The sequence below is a fragment of the Archocentrus centrarchus genome, chromosome 24, assembly GCF_007364275.1.
Source record: "Archocentrus centrarchus isolate MPI-CPG fArcCen1 chromosome 24, fArcCen1, whole genome shotgun sequence".
In the NCBI taxonomy this organism is placed as follows: domain Eukaryota; kingdom Metazoa; phylum Chordata; class Actinopteri; order Cichliformes; family Cichlidae; genus Archocentrus; species Archocentrus centrarchus.
Genome location: NC_044369.1, coordinates 35,115,601 through 35,139,608, shown reverse-complemented (window position 1 = coordinate 35,139,608; position 24,008 = coordinate 35,115,601). Strand labels below are relative to the sequence as shown.

Sequence of the window (24,008 nt, the reverse complement as noted above, 5' to 3'; positions counted from 1 at the left end):
CGTGCATGTGGCACCAGGATGCCGTAGCTTGTAGGTCAATGATTGATATTGTAATCGCATCATCAGATCTGCAGCTGTATGTTCTGGACACTCGGGTGAAGAGAGGAGCTGAGCTGCCAACTGATCAACACCTGGTGGTGAGTTGGATCAGGTGACGGGGGAGGCTGCTGGACAGACCCAGTGGACCTAAACATATTGTTCGGGTGCGTTGAGAATGACTGGCAGAGAACCCAGTCCGCAAGATCTTCAACTCCCACTGCCAGCAGAACTTGGACAGCCTTCTCAGTCTGAATGGACCATGTTCTTCACCTCCATTTTTGAGGTGACGGTGCACACTAGAGGTGAAGGGAGCCATCAAGCTGAAGCAGGAGTCCTATCAGGCTTAGTTAGCCTGTGGGACTCTGGGGAAAGCTGATGGGTACCAACAGGCCAAGTGAAACATGACTCGGGCAGCAGCCTAAGCAAAAACTCATGTTCAGTGAGGCCGTGGAAAAAAGGCTTTTGGAAGCGATTCTGGCAAACCATCAGGCGACTCAGGAGGGGAAAGTGGTGATCTTCTCAGGCAGTGTATAGTGCGGGTGGGGTGTTGGTGACTTCACCTGAGGCTATAGTCAGGCGGTGGAAGGAATATTTTGAGGACCTCCTTAATCCCACTGACATGTCTTTAGTGTAAGCAGAGTCGGGGGACAAGGGCAATGATTCGCTCATCACTGGGGGTGTGGTCACTGAGGTTGTTAACCCTTTAACACCAGGCCATCACTGCCAATACATCTGTTACCTGCCTTTAAGATTAGATTTAGATTAGATTAGATTCAACTTTATTGTCATTACACATGTACAATACAAGGCAACGAAATGTAGTTTAGCATCTAACCAGTAGTGCAATAAGCAGTAGTTAAACAGTAATAGAATATAATGAATATGCTTGTGAGTATATTAATGTGAATATATTAGAGGTATTATAGACATACAGTTAAAATATAAAGGTGCTATACATATGTATGAAAGAATTTATCAATTTAAATCTCAATATGAGATGGATGTTTTTATGTCCGCATTTCAATACAAAATGTGCTACATGAGTAAAACTATGAGAATATGCAATATACAATTATACAGTGATGTACCATGTAACAAGTGATGTAAATAAATGTGGTACAGTCAATGTCCAGGATGTAAGTGAATGTTAATGGTGGACAGAGTTCAGTAAGGAGACAGCTCTGGGGAAAAAGCTGTTCTTCAGTCTGGTCGTCCTGGTCCGTAGGCTTCTAAAGCGCCTGCCAGAGGGCAGAGTGACAAAAAGTCTATGAGCAGGGTGATAGGGGTCTTTAAGAATACTGCGAGCACGCCGCAGACAACGCTTCGTCTGGATGTCCTCAACTGATGGAAGTGAAGTCCCTGTGATCTTCTGGGCCGTTTTCACTACTCGCTGTAGAGTCTTGCGGTCTGCGACAGTGCAGTTTCCATACCAGACTGTAATACAGCTGGTCAGGATACTTTCTATTGCACAGCGATAAAAGTTCACAAGGATGGTCGAAGACAAGTGTTGTCTCCTTAGTGTCCTCAAGAAAAAGAGGCGCTGGTGAGCCTTCTTGACCAGGCTAGAAGTGTTTGTGGTCCAGGAGAGGTCATCTGTTATGTGTATTCCCAGGAACTTGAAACTGGCGACACGTTCAACAGCCATCCCCATGATGTAGATGGGGTCATGTTTGTCACTTTTTATCTTCCTGAAATCTACAATAAGTTCCTTTGTCTTACTGGTATTAAGGAGCAGGTTATTGTTAGCACACCACATGGCCAGATGCTCCACTTCCTCCCTGTAGGATGTCTCATCGTTGTTGCTGATGAGGCCGATCACTGTGATGTCATCAGCCTTTAACAGCCTTTAACACCGAGCATATCACCACTGAGATGTCTGATCAAAAGTACTTTGCATGACCATAATTGCGTGACGATTTGTCCTTTCAGAAAAATTTAAGTGGTTTCTGAAAGCTGAGAAATTGCACCCAACATAGGATTATTACAGTAAATGCTGCCTGACGTCCACGAATGGTGGGACATTTGAAATACATTGTGTTGTCGAAGAAACATTTGGCATTAAAGGGTTAACCAACTCCTTGGTGGCAGGGCCCTTGGGGTGGAAGAGATTTGCCCTGAATTCATGAAGGCTCTGGATGTTGTTGGGCTTGGTTGACACCCCTCTCCAGTCCATCTGGGTTGGTAGACTGGGGTGGTGGTTCCCACATTTAAGAGGGTGGATCAGAAGGTATGCTCCATTAAAGGGGGATCACACTCCCCAGCCTCCTCAGGGAGGTGCCAGGGTGCTGGAAAGGAGAGTTTGTCCATTAGTTGAACCTTAGCTTCAGGAGGAACAATGTGGTTTTTGCCCTGGTTGTGGACTGCCTCTTGTATCCTCTTGAGGATATTCGAGTGTGCGTAGGAGTTTGCCCATCCAGTCTACATGTGTTTTGTGGACTTGGAGAAAGCATTTGACCACATCCCTTGGGGTATCCTGTGGGGGGTGCTGTGGGAGTATGGTGTGTCTGGCCCAGAATTGAAGCAGCACGTATGAGGATTAGCACCACTAAGTCTGAGCCCATGGTCCTCAGATGGAAAAGGGTAGGGTGCCCGGGTCAGGGACGACTTGCTGCCCCAGGTGGAGGAGTATCTCTGGGTCCTGTTCACAGGTGAGGGAGAGGGGAGTGTGAGATAGACGGATCAGTGCAGCATTTGCTGTGATATGGACTCGGTACGGTCCGTTGTGGTGAAGACAGAACTGAGCATAAAGGCGAAGCTGACAATTCACCAGCCAATCCACGTCCCTACCCTCACCTATGGTGGTGATGAGCTTTGGGTGTCATGATCTGCTGCAGCTGGCAGGAGTGAGGACCTCAAAGCAGACACCAAAACATGGAGATAAACTCAAAACACAGTTTTAATGCTGGAGACAGGGTAGCGGACACACAAGGGAGCAAACAAAACTGACTGACTGGCTGGCTGACTGACTGACCGCAGGACAAGCACAGAAGACTAACGCTGATGAGAATGACGCGACAGGGACTGACTGGAACACAGACAATATAAACACACTAGGTAACGAGGGGATAAGGAACACCTGGGAGAGAGACACAGGAAGGAAAGCTAAACACACAACACTAGAACTTGGACAGCACCAAAATAAGACAGGAACTACATGAATGAACAAAACCCAATACAAACTGGAAAACATAACAAGAACTCAATGAAAACAGAAACCAACAAGAACTAAACACAAAATGCTGGGCACACGGCCCACGATCATGACATTGGGTAGTGACTGAAAAAAATTAAACTGCGACTCTGCAGCAGTCACTACTCCTCCACATCAAAAAGAGCCAGTTCAGGTGGTTCCGGCATCTGACTAGGATGCAGCCTGCGTGGCTCCTGAGTGAGGCGTTCCAGGCATGGAGGAGGCCCAGGACACATGGAAAAGTTACATCTGGCTGGCCTGGGAATGCCTGAGTGTTCCTGTCAGTGTTCCTGGTTCTGGGCTTGGGGTCCAGTGTTTTGCATTTTTTGATCCTAGTAGTTCTATTACTGTCAAATTTCTTCAGTTGTGTTTCATAATGATTTAGATTCTTAGTTCATTTTTGGTTTTGCAGTTTTAATTTTTCCGTAGTTTTTAGTTTTTGTCACAGTGTTTGTGGTTTCCCTCAGTGTGCCGGCCTCCCTGTGTGTCTGCTATGTTTAGTCACTTCCTGTTTTCTATTGTATTGTATGGTCTTTACCTACCTGCTGATGACACTTGGGCTGACAGGTCTTTCAGGGTAACTTGTGTTTGAGGAAATGACTTTATTAAATGTGACAATTTTCCATTTTCACAAATCCTGCATGGCTTTAAAATAACATGAAGAATATAAAAATGGCGTTTGTCCTCACACAAGGGTGCCTTATTTCTGCTGTATTATGACATGATGAAATATGTTATGTCTTGTTCATCTGAGACTAAGGACCAGATGAATTCTTTTATGATGTGCTGATAAGTCAAACCTTGACATTTCTTTCCTTTCTCAACCTTGTGAAGGCACAAACCCCAAAGTTTAGGTTTTAATACATTTTGTAAAATCAGACACCGTTCTGTCTGCATATCAGTGTTCTGTGTTTCTCTTTCCTCTCGCTGACCTTTGTTCTTCTTCATCTTCTTCACTATCAAACTCGTCACCATCACAGCATCCTTAGAAGCATACATGTGGATCATTAAATCCACTGTTCCCATTTTGTCTTCCTTCTCCAGACTGGTCCTTGTTATGGCTTGGAAACCAGCTACAGGTACATTCTGCAGGATCCACTGAAAATATCCCAGATCCTCCTCATCCAGTTCCTGCAACATCTGCAGTAGCTGCTCCTCTACAGGTACCTCCATCTTTGCACTATAAAGAAACAGACATTTTTACCTGAAGGAAGAGAACTCATCGGGTTATGAGGTCATGTTGAATCACTTATTAACTCATTAAAAATGGCGTTAACTGTTCTGACTGTTCTGGATGGATCCTTAAATGACCTGAAGCTCTGAGCAGAGTGAGAGGAAACAACAGCTGTGACATGTTCTGGGTCAGGAACAACTTGCTGCCCCAGGTGGAGGCAGCAAGGAGGCACACTGCTCAAAATCTACTAAGGTATTCATGCAGAGGAACAAGTACAACGTTCTGGAATGGCCATCTCAGTGCCCAGACCTGAATATTATTGAAAATCTGTGGTGAGATTTAAAGCGGGCTGTCCATGCTCGGAAACCCTCAAACCTGACTGAACTGCAGATGTTTTGGAAAGAAGAACGGTCCAAAATACCTTCGACCAGAATCCAGACTCTCATTGGAAGCTATAGGAAGAGTTTAGAGGCTGTTATTTCTGCAAAAGGAGGATCTACTAAATATTGATGTCATTTTTCTGTTGGGGTGCCCAAACTTATGCACCTGTAAATCCTATAAACTTCCTTTCACTCAAATATCACTTTGTTCATCTACTATATAATATATTTAACTGAAGCTGCTGATCTCAACAACCATTGATTTATAAAGGAAAATCATGAAAATTATCAAGAGGCCTAAACTTCTTCATACCAGTGTAATGGCCTTTCTGCCTTGTTGTCTGTATTATTAGTTATACGTATGTTTGTTTATTGTGACTTCTGCTGTTTGTGTGTCTATTTACTCTGTAAAAGCTGCTACTTTAGTTTCCCTGACAGAATATTCCTAAAGGGATGAATAAAGTTTAATGTGATCTCCACACATCACAGATTGTTTGAGGTCTTTTTTCCTTCATTTAAAATAAAGCGTCTGTTTTGTGTGTGCAGTGACAAGTGGGCTAAAAACAGGTGACATCTCTATTTTACTCACTGAGTTAATAATAATTTGTGTGTCCCAGTGATCCCAGGAGCTATGTTGCCCGGGGCTTGTCCCCCTGGTAGGGTCTCTCATAGCAAACTGGTCCTGGGTGAAGGTCCACACAAAGAGCAGTTCAGAAGACCCCTATGGCTGCAACAAGGGAACAGTTTACCCTGCCCGGGATAGGGTTACCGGGGGCCCACCCTGGAGCCAGGCCTGGGGAGGGAGCTCGAGGGAGAGCGTTTGGTGGCTGGGCATTAGCCTGTGGTGCCCAGCCAGGCGCAGCCCAAAGTGATTACATGGGCCCACCCTGTTGTAAGCCCACCACCCGCAGGATGCGTCGTAGGGGTCGGGTGCAGTGTGTGTTGGGCGGTGGCCGAGGGCGGAGGCCCTGGCGGACTGATTCCCGGCTATCGAGACTGAATATTGGGACATGGAATGTCACCTCTCTGGTGGGGAAGGAGCCTGAGCTAGTGCGTGAGGTTGAGAGATACCAGCTAGCCCTCCTGTTGTCCTCATTTTCTGTATACACCCCGTGTCCTCCGGGTCAAAATGACCCGTCTTCACTAAATCCCAATATAAGATAAGAGATAAGATAAGATAAAACTTTAATAATCCCACGACGGGGAAATTTGTGCATTACAGCAGCTCAATACAGAGAAAAAATGAAAAGGATGAGTAAGAACAAATAACTAAACTAAAAACTAAAATTCAATAGAATAAAATAAAATAGCAAAAAACTATACACATATACATAAGCACTATATACATAAATATATATATCAGTGTCAATACCCACATTTACATATACACACATATACACACACGTCAAAACACTATATAAAGATATCAAAGCAGCTTAATTGAATTTTAAACACCAAATTTCATCTTGCATATTGTCATTCACCACAAAATGTGTGAATACCTGAGTTTTCCCTCTTCACTTGAATTTCTATATTTCTCTTCACTTGAATTTCTATGACCTTTCTAAAGAAAAAAATGTGCAAAAAGGAGTTTTGAATGCATTTTTATTCATCCCAATGACTCAGTTTCTTTTTTTTGTCCAGTGAACAATTTAAGACAATGTAAAATGCAAAAATATAAAAATAACATAACCTAATCAACTAATTAGGTGAAGAAAGTGTCACATGTCACATTATGACCCCTCCGTCCTTCTGTCACATCAAGCACAACTCGCATGCCCTGGTTCTTCTCTGGACATTCACTGGTCAGCTTCCCAGTATAGACTTGCATTTTCCAAGCATAGGTTGATTTGGCATCGCAAACCACCCATGACTTGATCCCATATTTTGCTGGCTTGTCACTTTTATTACAAATATGAAAACAGATTACCTCTAAATGGAACCAGTTGCTCATCCACTGTTACGTCAGGCCCTGGATTGTAGAGGTGGGGCAGCCGCTCCACCTACTTGTCCCATACCTCTCTTATGGCTGCAAGTTTGTCTGTCACACGTCTTGCTGGTCTTGATTCAGAGTCATCAAATCATAGCAGTCTTGAGTAGGTGTGAAAGAGTTTGAGTGGCATTGTGGCTTGGAAAATTGGCCTTCCACTCTCTACATCCCATAGACTAGCTGCAGCCTCACCTCGGGACCTGTATACACCTGCTAAGATTAGCAGCCCTAAGTAGGCCTGCAGGTCAATCTCATCCATCTTTTTCCAGCTGTCTCCATATTTGCGAAAACCCTCCAGATTTGTCATCTCCAGGATTATTTTTTCTGTTGCTGGTGTGATAAACAGGTAGAATGTAGAGACAATGTCATGGGCGTGAGAAACGGCGTACCTTGTCGGTCCTGGGGTCAGCTTTATGACGTTTTGTTCTGCATGCCTGCCGTGTTGGTCATATGCTGCTGAGGACCATGTTATTTTGCCATTTTTTGAAAGTCTTTCTTTCAGCTTTAGGGTTTTCTTCTTCTTCTGAAGATGATTCATCGTGCTCTGGGTTGTATTCCTCCCCATCTTCTTCTTCGGATACATCCTCCACTTCCTCTTCTGAATCAGCGTTGTCTTGCTGGACATCTGAGAAAATCAGCTCTATAGCCTCTTCAACGTTATAACGCACACTCATGGCGTCAGCACAGACAGAATTCGGGGTCCTGTTATCTGCAGCACCTTTATAACCTCTGGAAATAAACAGGTGGTCTTTTGAAGTCTGCGAGAACACCTCCTGATTTGCCTTGTTTACTTCTGCTACTGATTGATCAGAGACACAACTAAACCACTGTAACATTCTGTGGTTTCTAAATAACTCTGTGACCTTGATTTCAACTCTATTTGCCTCACGGGTCATTTTGACCCGAAGACCACCTTTGTAACTTTTTTTGTACAGCTTACATGGAAATGTGAATAAAAGCAACATTTCACTTTTTCTACTGTTGGGGCCAATCTAGGAAAAGTCATAAAATTTCAAGTTAATAAAATAGCATTTAGTGGATTTTTTGGGGGGGTTTAACACAGTGGCGGGTCATTTTGACCCGAGGACAACAGGAGGGTTAAATATAGTTGGGGTCACTTCAACCAGTCTCCTGGAGAGGGGCTGGACTCTGTTCCAGTCTGGAATTGCCCTCGGTGAGAGGCAGCAAGCTGGGGTGGGTATTCTTGTATCCCCCAGGCTTGCTGCCTGCATGTTTTCACCGGTGAACGAGAGGGTAGTTTCCCTGCGCCTTTGGGCAGGGGAACAGGTCCTGACTGTTGTTTGCGCTTACGCACCGAATGACAGTTCAGAGTACCCAAGCTTTTTGGAGTTGCTGGGCGGGGTGCTGAGAGTGCTCAATCCGGTGACTCCATTGTCTTGCTGGGAGAATTTAACGCTCATGTGGGCAATGACAGTGAGACCTGGAGGGGCGTGATTGGGAGGAACGGCCACCCGATCTGAACCTGAATGGTGTTTTGTTATATATATATATATATATATATATATATATATATATATATATATATATATATATATATATATATATATATATATATATATATATTAGGGGTGGGACTCGATTAAAACAATTAATCTAATTAATTAGGAGCTTTGTAATTAATTAATCGAAATTGATTGCATTTTAATCGCATTTTAATATTTAACATGAGAAATATTAATTTAAGTTTAGTTGATGAATGAATCAATATACATAAGCTTAAACTTCAAAATGTTGTTTATTTTCCCACCAGTCTACTACACAGACCAATGAAGGGTGGAAGTGCTCCTGTGATAAGCAAACTCCTGAAATTAAAGTTAAGCATCATAACTGGATAGTTTTATTCAACATTAATGTCTCACTTAATATAGTTGGATATTAATCATTCTCTCAGCTGTATTCCTTGATGTTGAAATGTGTTATGCTTGTTTAAAAAGCTTATTTTGAATTAAAGACTTAAAATTAAACCACAAAAAGGAGAAAAAGTTCGTTCTCCGTTTAACAGCTGCTTTTACACAGCTGTGCTTCGCAATCACGGTTGCTAGGCGACATGCAGAGGTGAGGGCAGGTGACGCTGATATGAAGGCTAGCCGCTCACTTCCGGCCTTTGCGGTCTTCGTGGGCTGCGAAGGACCCGGTCTGCATAGGACTGTGCGTCGATGTAATTTGTATGCCTGGAATTTGTGCACTGAGAAATGTTCCACGGTGCAAAGTGCGATTAAAATGCGTTTTATATATATATATATATATATATATATATATATATATATATATATATATATATATATATATATATATATATATATATATATATATATATATATTGCATGCTTTTATTGTTGTGGGGTTTTTACTTCCTGCTACAGCAATCAGGGGAATGGGAAACACCTGCTTGGTGACCTTTTTAAAGGGCGGACACAGTAGAGAAGTGAGACTGGAAATGAAAGAGAAATGAAACTGGAGCAGGAAGAGCAAGAAAAGAAAATGGACTCAGGGATTTGGGCTGAGTCTGAGCGGAGGGAAACTTGAGCAGAGGTGACCCAGCAGACCAGACACACGGATGCCAAGAGGAGAGGCGGCAATTGACTCGTCTGTGGATTTTGGAATCGGGGAAGTTGGAGTGAGCCATGGAGTTGTGGCTCTGGTCCAAGCAGAGTTGGGCCCGATGCAGGTGTGGCCTCCAGTGGGACATCCTGGATGAGAGGACTGTTTGCTGCAGTGGGCTGAGAGAATTAGTGTGGGACTGGAATGTATGCATAATGCGTAGCTGGACTGCAAAGTTTACCCCTTTTTTAGTTTGTGTTGCCTTTGCCCTCTGTTCATTTTTTTATTGTAAACAAATTGCATGTTTTGACAGTTCATCGGTTCAGTGTACCCTTTGGCTACCACCTATTTTTGTGTTTTTTTAAAGCTGCTCTCCACCTGATTTAACTGAGGCGTGGGTCATTACAATCAGTGGCTTTGGGTGAGACCAATCACCTTCGCCCCATTGTATTAACAGACCTACTGAGGGCAGTGAGAACAGTGTAGGTGTTTCAGGATCAGATATGAATGCTGACAGAATCTGATCATTCCTGAAGCTCATCAGGAAGCACACACTTCACTTTTGTTCAGTGAGACATTTGTGCACCACTACAGTGGATTTAAAGGCAGACCATTGATTGAAGTTTAGACTTTCAGCTTTAATTCAGACAGACATTTTTACACAGAGGCCCAGAGGCTCAGAAGCAGTGATGTCAGTAACGCACTACTTAGTAACGCGTTACTCTAATCTGACTACTTTTTCTTGGTAATGAGAAATCTAATGCGTTACTATTTGCAGTCCAGTAATCAGATTAAAGTTACTTATTCAAGTCACTGTGTGTTACTATTTTCTCATTTTCCTCAGCACAAAGATATATTTTTGCTTTCTTCTTGCGTCGGTTAAGTCCCGTTTTCAGCATGAAGACAACAGCACAGCGACACAAATGTAAACAATGGAGGGAGGAGAGAGATGTGCGTTTTCTAGCTGAAATACAGGAACTATTGTTTGTGTCAGCTAAAGATTACAATATCAAGGTTAGTTGTGCACTCTGTGCTGGCGACAAAGTGCTTCAAAAACACTACGTGAAATATGAGGAAACATCTGGAGTCATGGTGCAGACAAACTTACAGAGCGAGTTGCAACAGGTTGAACGAAGCAGAGCTGCGGCTAATGCAGGAGCCTCCCAGCACCCAAACAACAAAAGCTGGACTTCAGTACAAACCAGTAAGCAGTGGCGGTTTCTGATATGGGTGACATGGGCAGCCGCCCAGGGCGGCTTTTCATCTAGGGATTTTTTTGCCAAAAAATCATTTCCTGTATTTAAACGGTTGTAAATGACTTGTTGACCTATAATCTGTGAAGCATATATCAAACATCTCTCTCATGAATGATATCAGGTCATTTCAAATGAGAAAACGCATTTCTATATATTCAGGTTTTTTCAAGGGAAAAACTGTCATTGACATTAAAAATGTGTTTTTAAACAGAAATCTGGCTCAAAAGGCTGCAGAAATCACAACAAATATAACATCACAGATCTATAAAGCTATTTGAAGTGGCAAAAAATGGTACAATAACACAGACTCCTAAAGATTGTTGAAAAACGGGTTATTTCTGCATTTTATATAAAAGCCCTTCATAAATCATGCTGACTGCACTCTATTTACCAATATAAGCAAAGACATTACACATAAAAACACACAGAAACATCAGGATCACTTTATGACGGACGATCACTTTTTGGCACAAGTAACTAATAAAGTCATTTGCAATTTAGTGTTTATTTACTTAGTAATTTACTGCGTTTTCGCTCATATCACTCGGGCGAACTACATATACGACAAACAGATGCTGTTGGACATTAATTTTTACTACTCAAATGTTGTTTTGGACCATCCATTCAACTTCGACGAGCTACCTCCGGAGTTGAGCAGAACACTGCGTACAAGCGAGCTGTTCGTCCCGACCGGAAGCGCTCAGCGCCGGCATAGAGACCGTAAACAAAGAAGGGGTAAGCGCGGAGGTTTGCGTGCTAAGCTAAGGCTAAATCCACACCGGCCGGCGCTTCCTACCATCTTCCTGGCCAATGTGCGGTCTCTGCCGAATAAGATGGACGAGCTAAAACACAGGAAAGGCTTATGGTCTGCAGCGTCATGATTTTTATGGAAACTTGGCTAAACAATGATGTTTCGAACAGCGTGGTGGAGCTGGAGGGGTACGCTTTCTTCAGAGCTGATAGAGTAGCAGCAGCATCGGGTAAGAGCCGCAGTGGTGGTGTTTGCATTTATGTAAACAAAACATAGTGCATGGACTCTGTCATAGTGAACACCTACTGCTCTGCTGACCTGGAATATCTAGTTATAAAGTGTAGACCCTTCTATCTTCCACGTGAGTTTTCCTGCATTATTGTTCCTACAGTTTATATTCCTCCGGATGCTAATTCTAACGTAGCTATGAAAGACCTTTGTAATGCTGTTGACAAACTTCAAACTTTGCACCCAGATGGAGCTTTTATTGTTGCTGGGGATTTTAATCATTGCAGTTTAAAATCTGGATTTCCAAAGTTTCATCAGAACGTCCACTGCACCACAAGGGGACTAAAAACTTTGGACCATGTTTACACTAATGTAGCTGATGCCTACAAAGCCACACCCCTCCCCCACCTGGGTCAGTCTGATCACCTGTCTTTGTTCCTGTTCCCCAAGTACACACCAGTCATCAGGCGTGTGAGATCCACCACGAGGACAGTTAAGATCTGGACGGAAGGCGCCGACTCAACTCTTCAGAATCAATTCCAGCACACAGACTGGAGCCGGTTTGCTGTCCAAGCCACTACGGATCACACTATCTGCATTGACTCCTACAGTAACTCTGTGCTGGACCATATTAACAGCTGTGTGGACAGTGTGACAACATACAGAAAAATAAAAATATTTCCCAACCAGAAGCCCTGGATGAATAGCGAGGTTCGCCTTCTGCTCAAAGCAAGGAATACAGCCTTCAAGTCTGGAGATCGAGCAGCCTACAACACTGCACGATCCAGTCTGAAGAAAGGCATCTCCAAGGCTAAACATAACTACAAACAACGGATTGAGAACCACTTCAACTCCTCCGACCCTCGGTGTATGTGGCAAGGGATCCAAACAATCACGGACTTTAAACTACTTAACTCCGCTCCCTGTGCCGACAGCGACTCACTCCCTGATGAGCTTAACAACTTCTACGCTCGCTTTCACCGGGGTAATAACATGGTTGCCTTCAAAACACTCTCTACCACGGATGTCTACTGCATGCTGAACAAGGTGAATGCTAGGAAAGCTGCTGGCCCCGATGGAGTACCTGGACGTTTGCTAAAAGCTTGTGCTAAGCAGCTTGCTGGGGTCTTCACTGACATTTTCAATCTGTCTCTGGCCCTGGCTGTGATTCCAATGAGGTTCAAGACAGCTACCATCGTGCCAGTACTAAAACATTCAACTGCTTCAGCACTGAACGATTGCTCTTACTCCTATCATCTCCAAGTGCTTTGAAAGACTGGTCTTCTCTCACTTGAAAGCCAGTCTACCCACTACATTAGATCAGCATCAATTTGCTTATCGTCACAACAGGTCAATAGAAGATGCTATCTCCACTGCACTTCACATTACACTGACCCACTTGGACTGTCATAACACCTATGTTAGAATGCCTTTCATTGACTTTAGTTCAGCATTTAATACAGTGATTCCATCCAAGCTGATTTTGAAGCTCAGTCAGCTTGGCATCAGCACGTCACTCTGTAACTGGATTCTGGACTTTCTAACTAAGGTGCCGTTTACACGAGACCGTTTTCATTTTGAAACAGTGTCGTTTTGATGCGTTTCGCCCTTCTGTTTACACGACAACAGAGTGAAAACGATGTGTTTCAGAAACGGGGTCCAGAGTGGAGCGTTTCAGAAACGCACCGGCTTGCGTTTTCGTGTAAACACTTGAAACCGGGGTGATTTGAAAACGCTCGACTCGCACATGCGCACTATGGTTGCGACGGCCAGTTTTTCGCGCACGCGCAAACTGATAAACAGTACTCGCGGATTCACGAGTGCTTCTTATGCTTTTCCTGTGTTTTTACCGTTTTGTAATTCAGCGTTGTGTGCAGCAGCGATCCAACCTCATCATCTGTCCACACAAAACCTCTCACATTGGCCGTTTTGTAAGTAATGAACAATTTGCCGCACTACCTACTGTGTCACTCCACGCATGCGCGTCTTGCGTAAACAAACTTTGCAAAGAGAAAACCAACGCCAACTTGTGGCCTGGCATGGGAACTACATCGTTTTCATCGTTTCACATGTCCTCGTGTAAACGCAGATCGTTTCTGAAACGCCATCGTGTAAACGAAAGGCTGAAACGCATCAAAACGACACCGTTTCCAGTGAAAACGGCTTCGTGTAAACGGCACCTAATAGACCCCAGTCTGTTAAGTTAGGTAACCTCCACTCAGCCTCCATCACCCTGAACACTGGCGTGCCACAAGGCTGTGTGCTGAGTCCCCTCTTATACTCCCTGTTCACCTACGACTGTGTTCCAACTCCATAATCAAGTTCGCGGACGACATCACGGTGATAGGCCTAATCAAAGACAACGATGAAACGGCCTACAGGGAGGAGGTTCAGCATCTGGCTGCATGGTGTGAGGACAACAACCTGGAGCTTAACACAGGGAAAACGAAAGAGATTATTGTGGACTTTAGAAGAACAGCAAGTCAGGCACACACCCCCATGTGCGTCAATGGTGCTGTGGTAGAGCGGGTGCCCAGCTTCAAATTCCTCGGCGTCCACATCTCTGAAGATCTCTCTTGGTCCCTCAACTCATCAGTCCTGGTCAGAAAGGCACAACAGCGCCTTTATTTTCTACGGAGACTCAAAAAAGCCTACTTGTGTCCCAGAATACTCCTGAACTTTTATCGCTGTACCATTGAGAGCACTCTTACAAACTGCATCTCTGTGTGGTACGGCAATTGCTCCGCAGCTGACCGGAAAGCTCTTCAGCGGGTGGTTAAAACCACCCAACGGACCACCGGCACTCAGTTACCCACCATACAGGACATTTACAATAAACGGTGCGTGGGCAAAGCGAGGAACATTATCAAGGATGTCTCTCATCCCAACCATGGACTTTTCACCCTACTTCCGTCTGGCAGGCGTTACAGGGGCCTCCGCTCTCGTACCAGCAGGCTCAGGAAGAGCTTTTTTCCTGAGGCTGTAACCCTGCTAAACTCCAGCACACCATTGTAAAAATATCACTGCACTTTGTACCACATTTAACTCTGTACTTTTTACAAATGTTTCATTTTGACTGTAAAAATTTGCAAATACTGAATCAGTACAATCAGTATTTGCAAATTTGCACATGGCACTATTGCACTACTTATACAGCACAACAATAATGCACATACTGTATATACTTGCCATACTTATATACTTCACCTTATTTATTCTCATTCATTACCCATTCATGTAGCTATTTTAGTCATTTATTTCTCTGTAAATACATGTTAGTCTATTTTGTATAATAAACATTATCTGTTTAATAGTCTTAATATTCTTATATGTCTCCTTATTTCACCTATCTGGTCACTTCTGCATTTTAACTGTGTATTATATGTATATAATCCCTATCTTGCACTTCTGGTTAGATGCTACTGCATTTCGTTGGCTCTGTATTTGTTTACTCTGCACAATGACAATAAAGTTGAATCAGAATCAGAAATAACTTGTAATCTAACTTAGTTCATTCTATAATTAAGTAATCAGTAAAGTAACTAAGTTACTTTTTAAAGGAGTAATCAGATTACTTTTTCAAGGTAACTATACCATCACTGCTCAGAAGTAACTGGACAGACTAAGATGATTGTAAAAAAAGGATTGTTTCTAACACCTGGATGAAAATCCTCTGCAGTCAGTGACTGCCTGAAGAACCATGTTCATCACCACATGCTGTGTTCCCTCCTGGAGATGCTCTGCAGGTCTTTACTGCAGCACCTTCAGCTGCTGCGTGTTTGTGGGTCTTCAGTTTGGTATTTCATAACTGTAAAGCTGCTGCTGGGCTGAGACCAGGCGACTGACTGTAAGAACATCCTGTTTCTGTGCCTTGACAACCTCTTGGGCTGCTTTGGCTCATTATCGTCGGCTCTGTGAAGCTCTGCCTGAAGCTCTGCCTGAAGCTGAGCGGAGAGTTCAGCCCTGAACACTCACAGTTCATCCTGCTGCTCCTATCAGCAGTCACAGCATCAATGAGCAGCAGTGAGCCGGCTCCACTGCAGCCGTCATGCTGCCTCCTCCATGTTAGACTGATGATGTGGTATGCTTCAGATCATCAGCTGTTTCTCTCCTCCAAACTCTTCATCTTTCCGCTTCATCTTGGTGACAGCCTGAGACTTGAATAAAGCTAAGCTCACATATCACAGTTTAGATCCTGCTGATCGCTCGGTCATCACAGCATACCAACAATGATCTCCACCTACAGCTGCTGTACCTGGTGCAAACAGCAGCCCAACAAACACACACACAGACACACACTCAGAGGATCTTTTCTAGGTTGGGGCAACCCTGTTGTCATAGTAAAGGCAACCTTTACAATCAGTTGAGCGATATTTGACCAATTCAATGCTGCATTAACTGTGCTCTTTACATGAACACAATGTTTGTGAAACCTTTATTAAATAGAGATTAAAATAAACATTTTTTAAAAATATTTTTAACATCAAACAGACAAGTGTGAACCATCTGTGCAGCTGAGTCCTGCCTGCGTCTGCGCAGTCTCACTGAAAGCCTCCGACTGCTGGGAAATAAAACACTAAGCAGCCAAACAGCTGCTCAGTGTTTGGCCCGTTTATCTCAGACTGAAGTCCATCAAACACTCTACACTCTGACTTCTCTGGCCGTGCTGGTGATAAACGTGCATGTGCGTGAAGATCAAAGACTTTTTAGATTCAGGGCACAGCCTCACAGTCTCACAGCCTCACAGTCTCACAGCCGCACAGTCTCACAGCCTCACAGCCTCACAGCCTCAGTCTCACAGTCTCACAGTCTCACAGCCTCACAGTCTCACAGTCTCACAGTCTCAGTCTCACAGTCTCACAGTCTCACAGCCTCACAGTCTCACAGCCGCACAGTCTCACAGCCTCACAGTCTCACAGCCTCACAGTCTCACAGTCTCACAGCCTCACAGTCTCAGTCTCACAGTCTCACAGTCTCACAGCCTCACAGTCTCACAGTCTCAGTCTCACAGTCTCACAGTCTCACAGCCTCACAGTCTCACAGCCGCACAGTCTCACAGCCTCACAGTCTCACAGCCTCACAGTCTCACAGCCTCACAGTCTCAGTCTCACGGCCTCACAGCCTCACAGTCTCACGGCCTCACAGTCTCACGGCCTCACAGTCTCACGGCCTCACAGTCTCACAGCCTCACAGTCTCAGTCTCACGGCCTCACAGCCTCACAGTCTCACGGCCTCACAGTCTCACGGCCTCACAGTCTCACAGCCTCACAGTCTCAGTCTCACGGCCTCACAGTCTCACAGCTGCACAGTCTCACAGCCTCACAGTCTCACAGCTGCACAGTCTCACAGCCTCACAGCCTCACAGTCTCACAGCCGCACAGTCTCACAGCCTCACAGTCTCACAGCCTCACAGTCTCACAGCCTCACAGCCTCACAGTCTCACAGCCGCACAGTCTCACAGCCTCACAGCCTCACAGTCTCACAGCCGCACAGTCTCACAGCCTCACAGTCTCACAGTCTCACAGTCTCACAGCCGCACAGTCTCACAGCCTCACAGTCTCACAGCCTCACAGCCTCACAGCCTCACAGTCTCACAGCCTCACAGTCTCAGTCTCACGGCCTCACGGCCTCACAGCCTCACAGTCTCACGGCCTCACAGCCTCACAGTCTCACAGTCTCACAGCTGCACAGTCTCACAGCCTCACAGTCTCACAGCCGCACAGTCTCACAGCCTCACAGCCTCACAGTCTCACAGCCTCACAGCCTCACAGTCTCACAGCCTCACAGTCTCAGTCTCACGGCCTCACGGCCTCACAGCCTCACAGTCTCACGGCCTCACAGCCTCACAGGCTCACAGTCTCACAGCCTCACAGCCTCACAGTCTCACAGCCGCACAGTCTCACAGCCTCACAGTCTCACAGCCTCACAGTCTCACAGCCTCACAGTCTCAGTCTCACGGCCTCACAGCCTCACAGTCTCACAGCCTCACAGTCTCAGTCTCACAGTCTCACAGCCTCACAGTCTCACAGTCTCACAGCTGCACAGTCTCACAGCCTCACAGTCTCACAGCCGCACAGTCTCACAGCCTCACAGTCTCACAGCCTCACAGTCTCAGTCTCACGGCCTCACGGCCTCACAGCCTCACAGTCTCACGGCCTCACAGCCTCACAGTCTCACAGTCTCACAGCTGCACAGTCTCACGGCCTCACAGCCTCACAGTCTCACAGCCTCACAGTCTCACAGCCGCACAGTCTCACGGCCTCACAGTTTCAGTCTCACAGCCGCACAGTCTCACAGCTGCAGAGTCTCAGAGTCTCACACTCTCACGGCCTCACAGTTTCACAATCTCACAGCCTCACAGTTTCAGTCTCACAGCCGCACAGTTTCACAGTCTCACAGCCTCACAGTTTCAGTCTCACAGTCTCACAGTCTCACAGCCGCACAGTCTCACGGCCTCACAGTTTCAGTCTCACAGCCGCACAGTCTCACAGCCGCACAGTCTCACAGTCTCACAGCCGCACAGTCTCACAGAACATTTCCAGCTTCCTCTGATTTTTCCCATCGAAAAGCATAAATACACAAATAAAGACAGTTGCAACACACAAACTCCACCGCCATCAAGTGTTTGGGTGGAGAAAGCACACAGGCATCAATGCCACAGCGCTGTCGGCCCCTGGAGCAGACTACGTCGTATCACGACTGCAGAAAGCACCAGAAGTGCCCACAGCAGCACCCAGGAGTGCTTCGAAGCTGAGAGTCGGGCCTCTGGGACAAGTCTGTAGTTTGAGATTAAGCTGATGTCACCTCCTGAATTCCACCTTTGCCACAGGGGAGAGGCTGAAAGGATGGTGGCGGCTTAAGAGCACACCTTAAAATGAGACTCATTACCCTCCCCTCCCTGCACCGCTACATCCTGTCAGCTCCCCCACCCACCCAGCACCACCTGAAAGGTGGACAAACTTTACTGATCCCAGATGGGGGAACAAAATGTCCACGCACCGTTTTCTAAATGAGGAACATCGTTCATCAGTCTGCCGGTTATGAAATCGTTTCTCAGCCGTGGTTATCCAGGTAAGATATCACTTCCTGAAACACTCACCTCAGCACGGTCTCCGTGGAGAGCAGCACCTGAAGCCCAGGCGCTCAGAAAGGACCTGAAAACACTGAAGTCGGACTGCAGCCTCATCTGGCTCCTCAGTTATGACACTGTCACGTGGGCTAAAACCACAGACTCCTGTAGGTTACAGGAAGGGTGCTGTGACCCAAATATCAGGACACACCTGACATCAGGTCGATCCAGGCCAGACCTGCAGCTGTGCTGCGGTGTCGCACAGATGTGCACAGATGTGTGTGATGTGTTAGGAACACCACAAACCGACATTTCCGCCTCGGTGAATACAGCTGTGTACCCGCTGCATTCAAACATGCTGTTGTGCAGCCTATTATTAAAAAGAAAACTCTGGAGACCAATGTTCTTTCTAATTACAGGCCAATTTCTAAACTATGTCCAAAGTATTAGAAAAGGTTGTTCTTAATCAACTTCAAACCTTTTTAATTATGACTGGTGTCTGTGAAGAGTTTCAGGCTGGTTTAGAACCCATCACAGCACTGAGACAGCACTTTTAAGAGTTTTTAATGATCTTCTTTTAACTGTTGACTCAGGTTGTTCTGCTGTTTTGGTTCTTTTAGACTTGATGCTGCCTTTGACACCATTGATCACAGCACACTCTTGTCTAGACTCGAACACATTGTGGGTCTTAAAGGCATAGTCTTGTCGTGGTTTAAGTTTTATTTGAGTGAGAGGTCTTTTTCTGTAGCCCTGGGGGAATACTACTCTTCCTCAGCACCTATTTGTTGTGGTGTACCTCAGGGGTCCATTTTGGGTCCAGTCTTGTTTCATTGTATATGCTGCCTTTGGGATGGATTTTTAGGAAGTATAATATTCCTTTTCATTGTTATCCTGACAATATCCAAATTTATTTCCCTATCAAAGTGGATGTTTCCGTCCCACTGCAGCCTCTGTTTAACTGTTCATGATGTCAAAGACTGTCTAACTCAGAATTTTCTTACTTTAAATGAAAACAAGACAGAATCTATTGTGTTTGGAAGTCGTATCCTTGTGGATAAGTTAGCTGATATCCTTGGTCCTTTTGCTTCTTTCTGCTCCTCGAGTGTTAGAAACCTTGAGAGTGTTTTTTGATAGTTCCTTTAAATGTGAGAACCAAGTGAACACAGTTGTAAAGAGCAGTTTTTATCAGTTATGGCTAATTGCAAAGCAAAATCCTACCTTCCTCCAAAGGACCTTGAAAACCTTATTCATGATTTCATCAGCTGTAGATTGGACTACTGTAATTCTGTCTATTCAGGTCTGGAACGATCATCTCTCCATCGTTTGCAGGTAGTCCAAAATGCTGCTGCACATCTTTTAACAGATACTAGAAAGCATGAACACATCACTCCAGTTTTAGCAGGTTTACACTGGCTCCCTGTCCAATCTCGTATTGATTTTAAGATTCTTTTACTTACTTTTAAAGTCTTAAATGGAACGGCACCCAGCTATTTAGCAGCTCAAACTACATAACCCTAAAATAGCGCTGAGATCAGCCAGATGCTCTTAGTGCAACCGAGGTCTCGTTTTAGGCATAGAGAGGATCAGGGTTTTGCACATTCATACTGCAGAGCCTGTTCAGTCATTTGAATCCTCTCTAAAAACTCACCTTTTTACTTTGGCTTTTAATTCACGTTCAGTTTGAGTCCCATCAGGTTTTATGTTGTGGTGTTTCATGTTTTTAGCTTGTCATTAGTCGGGTCATTCTCTGAATTCGGTGCACTTTGGGTTCTCAGGTTACTGAAAAATAAACCTCAAAAAATAGTGTTTCTGAACATTGCAACTACTAAAGAACTATGTGAACCTCTGAACAGTGGCGGTTTCTGATATGGGCGACATGGGCAGCCGCCCAGGGCGGCTTTTTATCTAGGGCGGCATGACCGCCCCCCTCCCCCCAACACATTGCGATCGCCACAGCAGCGCCTACCTCACTACTCCACTTGTGGGGTAATGGGCGCCCTCTGCCTGCTGTGTGGTGCATGTAGCTTCCTGCAATGGTCAGACAGGTTGTAACAGAAGGAAAGGGGCAGGCGGGGGATTCTCGCCTCTCGGTTGCTGAGCCTAGAATTATGGAACCCTGCAAAGGACACAAAAAAAAACAAAAAACATGACAGGGAAAAAAAAAAAAGAGGCAAGTTTGCGAGATCTCACAAAACTTTTTAATAATAGTACATACACTTCCGCGTTAATCTTGATATGGCAGTGTCAGTGAGGATGAAAGGTTTGGCGAGAGACTGCCAGCAAAAGTCGCCTTTAATTTATAATTCAGCGGTTCCTGTTGGCTGTAACCAGGCCAAAACTGTACAGGCATGAACAGAGGTGGGCTGTCACTGCTTCACTTGATCGCTACACACACAGCGCTGCCCCACCCCCTTCTCCCCTCAGCCGGGGGTGCGAGTCGAGTGAAGCAGTGATGGCGTGAGAGCGAGACAGTCAGCCGGGTTCATTCATTCATGCCTGTACAGTTTTGGCCTGGTTACAGCCAACAGGAACCGCTGAATTATATGCTCGCCCAGGGCGCCAAACAGGCTAGGACCGCCACTGCCTCTGAGAAAATATGTTTTCCCACCTTACAAATGAAATCCCAAAAATTATTAGTTATTTCTTTGTTCCTTAGGTTGTTTTAAATTCCACCCCATAACGGGACAGTTTTATTCTTGTATGAGTATGACTCTAAAACATAATCAAACTAATTCTTCCAGTTCCTTTGTCATCAACTGTCCCTTGTGTAAACTAACTTATTGTAAGTATATTTTATTTGATTCTAAATAATAATAATTTGACTGTCAAGTAGAATATGGCAACTTAATGTACAAGCAGTCTTCATAAATCATGAAAATACACTTTAGCATAAACATTAGATCAGGCTTTTTTATGTTTTCTACTTGTCCTCTAAACTTTGCATACAGTTAAACAAACATTAGTCTAATATTTGTTATTACTATCAAAAAATGTATAACAACGTATCAAGTAACGGGGTTGAACACACTGTAACGGGGTTGAACACACTGTAACGGGGTTGAATAAATGACATTTAATCAAGATGAAATTGACTTTAATTCATTAAAACAAACAAGAGGAAAGAAACATAACAGTAGATATATAATATTTAACATTGTTTTAAAATAACATCACATATAGATTGAACAGATCTGTCTTGTGAGAAGAAAAAAAATGAAGGACAGCAAAGACTAAATGCTGTATACAAAATCTGTTTCACTGTAATCAGTTTAACAGTGTAACGACATCACAACACAGTTACACTCTTAACTATCAATGTTAATATTAAAATAATTTTATATGTGCTTGAATCTGCCATCTGTGCTATCTGCAGTAAAAAAAAAAGTGCATTGTTGTCAGCTCTTAAAAATGGCAATTGAGAATTAACTAAACTCTGAACTGAAAATCGGTACTTGGATAAATTTTGAAAGTTGTCAGTTTGATTTAAATTCTAAGCTAAATTGATAGAACTGTTCACACAGATTACAGAACAGTTTAGTTTTTGAAAATCGGACCAGGGGTTCATGTTCTAGAGGGATTTGAATCCAGCAAATTTGGGGGCAAGTCGTTAATTCATTTTAATGGTAAAACAATGAAAAATCTGATTTTATTCTGTGACTTTGAAATAAAATGTAGTACATCTTCAAATAGGCTTTCAGTCACTTTCTTAGCAATTGCACAGGTACCTATTCGATTTGGGATTACATTTGCATTATGCCTGTGGCATTGGCACTTAATCTTGACCTTTAACCTTCAAGGTCACGCGGTCATGTGAAAATTTAGTCATGTCTGAAATATAGCAAGTAGTATATCAAAATGAAGGGAATTTGACAAAGATTATGAATCTGCAAAGGAAAAAGGCTGATGGGGCCATATTAGCCAGCAATTACTTGTAAAACTTCCTCCTAGTACAAGTCAAAACTTGATTCCCATAATTATCAATAAGAACATGAAAATCCACCTTTCTCTCTGCATTTGATTTAGCCATCTGATAGCCGCAATCTGAAAATAATCATGAAATAACAGTTAGAGAAAAGGGGCTGCCTGACTTAAGAACAGTCCAACCCTCAACCCCTTAACAATGATTCAACCCCGTAACAGTGGAGTTTGTTATGTGGTTGAATGTTACGGGGTTGAAGATTTTAGCTAAATATAGCCATAGGTCCACATTAGATAGGGTATGAAGCAGCATATGGCATGAGGAAAACAAGAAATTAATATATTTTTCTAAGACAACTCTTTGCTTTTTCCCAAAAAATAATTAAAATCATTTATGCATGTAACAGTGTTGAAAGGTTGAGCTTGACGATGTTAGTCTGTGGATAAAAACAATGAAATATAGGTAAGAAAGTATGCCAACACTTACCAGTCTTTACAGTGTGAGCGGGAAAAGACTTGAGTGATGTCACTTCCTGGGTGCTGAGGAAGTTGAGCTGAACCATTATTTTTAAAAAGGGGGGAAATGGTATGCTGTTACGGGGTTGAACAAAACTGGGGAACATGATTAAAAAGTACTATTTTATAAATAAGTCATATATATATATTTTTTTTTAGGTTAAAGAATACCGGCAAATTTTTATATTAGTAGAAATAACTTGCAGTTAGTGGCTATTTTTATTTGTTTTATATTCAGTGAAAGAATAATGTTGATCAGTGGTGACATGCTCATTTGGCTGACCTCTATATCTCGACAATCCATAAAAATTTTTAAAACACATTTTTAAAAAAAATATTTGTGTGTTATATTGTAAAGACACATGGATATTTCCATTTCTTGTTTTTAAAGAAATATTGTTGTTTATATGAAAATCTTTGAGGTAAACCTGGGAGACGCAAAGTGCACCGAATTCAGAGAATGACCCAGTCATATTTATTGTATTGTATTTATTATATTTGTTTGTTTTTATGTCTTATGTTGAGCTCTATTTATTTTATTGTCTTATAGATTCCGTTTTGCTTATGCTGCAGTAAACCTGTGAAGCACTTTAGTCAACTCTGTTGCTTTTAAGTGTACTATATAAATAAAATTGACAGTGTTTAAAGAAAAACACGATAAAACTGCTTCTGTCAGTTTAACTGCCGCTGCCCCGCCCACCAGCTTCTGTCGGCGCCCGTCTGAAACACTCCCTCAGTAAAACATTCAAGACAAACCAGCTGCAAACATCTGTACGACAGCCACAGATGCTCCAGTTTCATGTTTTTCTGCAGCTTTTATTTTGTAAAGCAACAGCAGCAGAAAACAAACACTTCTTTAAATGGAGACAGGAAGTGGCTGCATCCTGCAATCCTTTTTGGACCGGGCCATCATGTGACCTCAGCTCACAGAGAGA

At 43.8% G+C, this 24,008-nt stretch overlaps 1 protein-coding gene across 1 annotated transcript in view; it reads left to right on the top strand.

Annotated features, from left to right (window-relative positions):
- The window catches only part of LOC115774033 (NACHT, LRR and PYD domains-containing protein 12-like), a 196,026-nt gene that overhangs the window by 114,101 nt on the left and 57,917 nt on the right, over positions 1-24,008 (top strand). The window lies entirely within an intron of this gene.